General features: G+C 36.5%; 1 pseudogene across 1 annotated transcript; it reads right to left on the bottom strand.

Moving 5' to 3' along the window:
* Positions 1 to 3,936: 3,936 nt before the first annotated feature.
* On the bottom strand, positions 3,937 to 5,893 carry LOC149214601 (beta-phenylalanine coenzyme A ligase-like; annotated as a pseudogene). The gene is made up of 5 exons (XR_016250065.1): positions 5,638 to 5,893; positions 5,116 to 5,252; positions 4,919 to 4,986; positions 4,267 to 4,366; positions 3,937 to 4,089 (listed from the first exon to the last, which is right to left on the bottom strand). The product of XR_016250065.1 is annotated as a beta-phenylalanine coenzyme A ligase-like (transcript).
* Between the last annotated feature and the right edge of the window lie 502 nt (positions 5,894 to 6,395).

The following is a 6,395-nucleotide window of genomic DNA, read 5'->3' on the forward strand; positions in this document are numbered from 1 at the left end:
ACACCTATCTTCTCAGGCTCTCATATTGATAAAAGCAATGTAGAAAATTTTGGTTGTTAGTGTTAGACTATAAAATCTACCCATTTCAAAACTCCATTGCTTCACCTGCACCTATCTTCTCAGGCTTTCATATTGATAAAAACAATGTAGAAAATTTCGGTTGAGTTAGTTTCAAACCATAAAATCTACCCCAACTTCATCTAATGGGCTTGTAATATAGCCTTCTTCCCACATTTTCTTGATTATAAAATAATGTCAAAGTAAAACGAGAGTTAGAAATATTTTTCAACAATAGTCACTTGCATCAGCTGATTATTATCTCGCTTGGTTTTCATCCTTATGGCTTAATATGGACGGACCATTTTCTGCAAGATTAGGAAAGCCTACTGTGTCTTTGAAAGATCGATTTTATTAATGAAGTACATACGCTAAAAATGCAGTGATCTTCCTTTAAACAAATATATATACTCTATATATATCAAAGCAACAGACTGAAGGCACTGAATTTGCCCATTTCAGACTCATATATGATATATCTATTCAAATGTTTACATAAACCAATATTTCATCCACAGTGGCTAAGAGTAGTATATATCAAAGACTGAAGGCACTGAACTTGCCAATTCACTCATATATCTACTCAAATTTCTACACAAACCAATATTTCATCCACAGTGGCTAAGAGTATATATCAAAGTAGCAGACTGAAGGCACTGAACTTGCCCATTTGAGACTTATATATCTATTCAAATTTTTAAACAAACCAATGTGTGATCCACAGTGGCTAAGAGTATCTATCAAAGTAGCAGACTGAAGGCACTGAACATGCCCATTGCAAAATTCAGACTCATATCTATTCAAACTTTTACACAAACCAATGTTTCATCCACATAGGCTAAGAATATATATCGAAGTAGCAGACTGAAGGCACTGAACTTGCCCTTTTCAGATTCATATATCTATTCAAACTTTTACATAAACCAGTGTTTCATCCACAGTGGCTCGTGATTTTCAAAATATTTATGTATGCCATAATAAGCACTTCATGAATCAACTAGGAATTGAAGGCACTTGCACAAAGAATATAATAATAGAAAACCAACGTATTCTTGCACAATAATATTATTGATGATAACACTATGCATAAATTGCTCTTGCTTTGTTGTAAGCCAGAGTAGGATCTTGATCTTCCTTGGCACAGATGTTACTGTCAGATGGACTGAGATGAATATTTGCAGCCCCATTCCTCAATCCAACTTTATTCCTTTTCAATTTTGGGGCCATGAGAATCTGATAGCAGCTAACAGCTTTCTTCTTCTCCTTTTTCTCAACCATCTCACCACCATCTTTCTGCTTTTCTTGATCTTTGCCCTGTTCCTTGCATGCGCTACTGTTGAAGTCTTGACAGCGGGATTGCTGTTCTTGGGCATCAACAACATTATTAGGTTTAATGGACAGTAAGTTTCCCACAAATGAAGGCCTGGGTTCGACAGGATTCCCCATCAAATCTCTGAAACCCACAGCCCCCCCAGTTGCAGGGATGAATCTGTTCATTCTGTGAAGATCTACTCCATCAAGAATCAAGGTGCCAAGGTTGAGAATGCCCTGTGGGTGACCAGAAGGATGATGGACCTGCAGTGCCAAGAAACTCATCCCACTGAAATCTATGCTCCCGTAGCCCTTGAGGAGAGTGGAAAGCAAGACCCTCACAGTGCCTAGCAGGGTATCCCTGAGGCAACTCACGCAGTATATCTCCATCATCACAGAAGAGGTTTCACAGCAGAGAAAACTCTTTTCACTCTGAATATGGCCTTGTCGTTCCAAGTAGGGTTTGCGCCCCCTGTTCTGTCAATTTGCGTCGTCAATTTTTTCTCGAAATTGATCCATACAACACAGTAGGTCTGCATCATGTCAAAAAGATGCATCTCCTTCAGATCTTGAGCTGAGATGATGTTAAGCTCCAGCTGTGTGTAAGCCTCCCCCATGATGTAGAGTGAATTTACTGCACAAGGAAACGCAATATTCATAGACCACCTGATTGAAATTACAGAGAGAAGAAACGCCATGAATGAAATCTTTTGAAATCTGAACATTGTATAGAACTGACTTTAAGACAAAAAACATCATTAGACTCTCTAGCTCATGATGATGAAAGCAGATGGAAATCAGTGCAGAAGGCCACCAAATGGTCATGATCGAAGCCAAGAAGCAAAAAACCCATTCATAGATACAACAATAATGGAACAAACAAAAACAAATTTGTACCAAATCCATTTGTTGTTTCATTTTAGAATTTTATTATTGTAATTTCCATTTCAAAACTCCATTACTTCACCTGCACCTATAGTCTCAGGCTCTCATATTCATAAAACAATGTACAAAATTTTGCTGAGTTAGTTTTAGACTATAAAATCTACCCATTTCAAAACTCCATTGCTTCACCTGCACCTATCTTCTCAGGCTCTCATATTGATAAAAGCAATGTAGAAAATTTTGGTTGTTAGTGTTAGACTATAAAATCTACCCATTTCAAAACTCCATTGCGTTTCCTGGACAGTCACGGTAGCATTTGTAGGTGATTCTCGCTGCATTCTTGAATCGCCTAGAGGGTTGGTTTCTCTTTTAACTGTTGATCACAGGCTTGAGGCCAATCTTGAAGAGTAAGATTCTTGCCATGATGCAGAACAAACCATGACCCTTTGTGCTATACGAGTGTCTGTATTCCTTTGGTCGATTGATTGTGGAAACCAGTCTTTGTTTAGCCAGTTTATTGTTTCAAGCTCTTGATTTGTATTGATATATGACACTGTAGGAGACAGGCATAATGGCCAGTGGTGGTGAGATTGGTAGATTGAATACTGTTGGTGGAGTCGAGGTAGGAATCTGCACAAAAGATAATGATTCAAGAATGATTCTAAGCTTACTAGATAACCAATTTCTAATACCTTGCAATTTCCACACTAGCCACTTATGGATTTTCAAACATCAATGTTTAGATAATAAATAATGGATGGGCATAAAAAAAACATAGACATTGACACTAAAAATAATAAAATCACATGAACCTTATGAGAAAGCAGAAACACATAAGATATCATCTTCACATTGGATACTTTGGAGAAAGGCAATCTTGAGTACCACGATCAAATAAAGAAACACCAGACTACGGAGAAGTAAGTGTTAATTTTTAAAATTTTGATATAAACATTGGTTTTCAAGAGAAATTGCAATTAACAATGTACAAATTACTGAATAAATAATTACCAATTAAACTTTTAAGTCACCTTTTAAAGGTGCAATTAAGTTGAGCTTTTATCTTGTCATTCAATTGATGGACACTGAATATTAAATATAAGATAAATATATAGGAGTAGCATGTGCAGTGTCAGTTTTATAAAGAAGATTCTTTTTATTATTAATAAAATATAGTAGTTAGTTTCATTTTAAAGATTATAAATATGAGTTATAAATACAAGACTTAAAAGGTTGTAAATATTTGAAGGGTTGTAAATATGAGTTATTAATTGTTTTTACTCAAAACCTGATAAATAGCAATTTAGCAATTTCTTTTTAATTGAGTGACTCAAATTCATGTTTCTTTAGGTTGAAGGTAAACCCACTAAAGTGGAAAAAATTGTGATGCCAATAATTAGAGGGATTGTCATCATGGGGTGATAAGAAATTTAATATTCCAAGAAGAGGAGGTAGTAGTAGACTCTAAATAAATTAGCAATGCAACAACATAAATGTTTGCAACGAATTTAGAGAGATCCACCTTGTTGAATAATGCACACACTACATGGATAATGGATTTCCGCACTTTATGCCTTACGGCATTTTCTTTGCAACATCTGGTGCAAATACTAGTTATACTCATTTACGGGTACTACAATATCTCTCCAGAGTACAACATCTCTTCAAAGCTCTTTATCACTTTTATACTAAATTGTAGAAGGCCAGTCCAACCGCAAATACATCATAATCTGGAGATGGCCAATTTAATAAATCCTTTCTTAATATCTTTCATACCGCATTTTTTGGAATCTCATTTACAAAAGCCACATGACGAACCTTCTTATATGGTGCCACCTATGAAGACAAATCCAAACCAGGAAGAAGTATGACATGTTTAATAATGATGGTAGTGACATAATTTGGGAAGCTTGATGAAATAATTAAAAAATTCAAAACTATCCCCCTGCTAGTTAGCAATTTTCAAAACCTCTATTGACAGTCTAAATATACCGTATTTACAACGCAAATTACCTGTAGACTACAAAGTTGATTACACTGTTTTGAGATAGTGTGCTTCCGTTTCGTTACAATATATGTCATTGGAACCAGGCCAGCTTCTTTGTCTGGAAACCTGAAACCATGCATAATATTTTAAATATGACTCTTCAACACCATAGAAATCAATGACCAGGTATAATATATTTTGCATAGAGGATTCCTTGTGATTGACACAACTCAGGATTATAATTGTAAACTTTGTACCTTTGACTCTTAGGGGATCGGTCACATCATGAGCGTTGGTCTTTTAGTAGCCTACCTTGTATCTACCATAATAACCTAACAGAATACAAATGATGTTGATTTGGTTTGGGTGAAGCACAAGGCCCAAGTATAACTCTGTGATGATTAGGCATTCATGATTATTAGGAATCCATGTCTTTACTGTGGCTTGGGAAGTTCATATCAGCTGGTTATAAATACAACACCTATAGGCATTTTGCACCATTAGGTCAAGAGAATTTGAGATGAAACCTTATAGTTAAATAACAGAATAGGAAACCACTCTGAAGTAGTTTTCACGTCAGTTTCTGAACAATGGTCATGGCAAATGAAAATTTAAAAAAGGCAAGAATTACTCAGAACTACATGCTAAAAATTGAGTATGAAGAAACATTGTACTTACGGTATTACCGCAACATCTGTAATCTCAGGGTGAGAATGTAGAAGTGATTCTAATTCAGCAAGAGCAACCTACAATGCCATGTCCAGGAAAAATTAAAAATTATGTTATGGTTGAGGTTAAGTATTGAATCATTTGCAAAATTTGGACATCAACAAGTTAAGAGACTTCTCAAAGAGAAGCAGATTATACCTGGTAACCTTATATTTGATCAACTCTTTCAATCTGTCCACTACAAAGATGTAGCCTTCATGATCAATGTAACAGAGGTCACCTGTTCGTAGCCAACCATCCGAATCCAGAGTTGAACTAGTCGCTTCCGGATTGCTGAAATAACCTGCAATAGAGTAAAACTGATTTTTTAAATCTTTAAATCTGACCTTTAAAAGATCTGTTTATTTAAGGCAACGATACATATCCACGATCCTCATCTGCCAGAAGTTTCCTTTTCCAAAAGATGTAATTTTCTCAGGGTTAAGCGAAGAAGTCAAGTTCAAGGGCTTGCTTCACCACAGCTAATTGAGAACCTCCAGAGAATTGGATTGGAATTCTTTCCACTTGCATAACTCTATTCCACCATCTTAAAATTTTGTTTTTTGGTATAAAACTTCGATGAAATACTTCCTTCTAGAGCAGGTTTCGAACTATGCATTGTATTTAAGGTTGTCTCTTGTTCAATATCTTTATTATGAACAAAAGAAAGTTTCAGAAAGAGAACATACCTTTCATGACATATGGACCACGAAGCCACAGTTCTCCTTTCTGGTTTGGGGGCAGAGGAGCTCCTGAAACAGGATCAACTATCTTTGCTTCAGTATTTGGAGACAAGAAGCCAGCCGTTCCATAGTGTCTACTTTCTTCTTGACTGTCTGTGGATGCCCCCATTCCCATTGTTTCCGTTAGCCCATAGCACTGCAAAATATCATGCAACCTTACTTGAGAAAAAGCATAGCCTAGGTGTAAGCTTACCGAGATAGTTGTAGGTCATGGCTCTAATACCTTGGTAGCAAGCAAAAAAATGGCGGAAACTGTCTTAGTTGTTGATGATTAGTCAGAGATATTCAATGCTCAATGCAAGCCCCTGTACTTGTTAGATGCTTGTTTGTAAGCATGGCTAGGCATATACACGCTGGCTAAGAAGACCCCATAGGTGTGATGTTGCTAATATCTGCGATCCACCATCCAGGATATACTTCAAATTACCTCTAAATGCTTTTTATGTTTGGTACACGTGCCCCTGGGCTCTAGAGTATCATATGGGTGGGAAAAAGCTATCAGTCAAACCTCTGTGCAGACCAAAGAAAAGGCTGATCCTACCCATACAATCATCTGCTCAGTAGGCTTCAAGTTTGTGACTAGCTATTTTTTAATCCCAGATGCCTAGTCACCCAAGCTATAGCAATTTGGTCCCAAAGACAAACACCACTACTGTGCACAGATTTAGCCAGACTACTACAACTGGTTTGTTAAGAGGAAGGAA

This window comes from Pinus tabuliformis, chromosome 1_1 (assembly GCF_031772625.1).
Source record: "Pinus tabuliformis cultivar Carrire ecotype Pingquan chromosome 1_1, CPIR1, whole genome shotgun sequence".
Lineage (NCBI taxonomy): Eukaryota > Viridiplantae > Streptophyta > Pinopsida > Pinales > Pinaceae > Pinus > Pinus tabuliformis.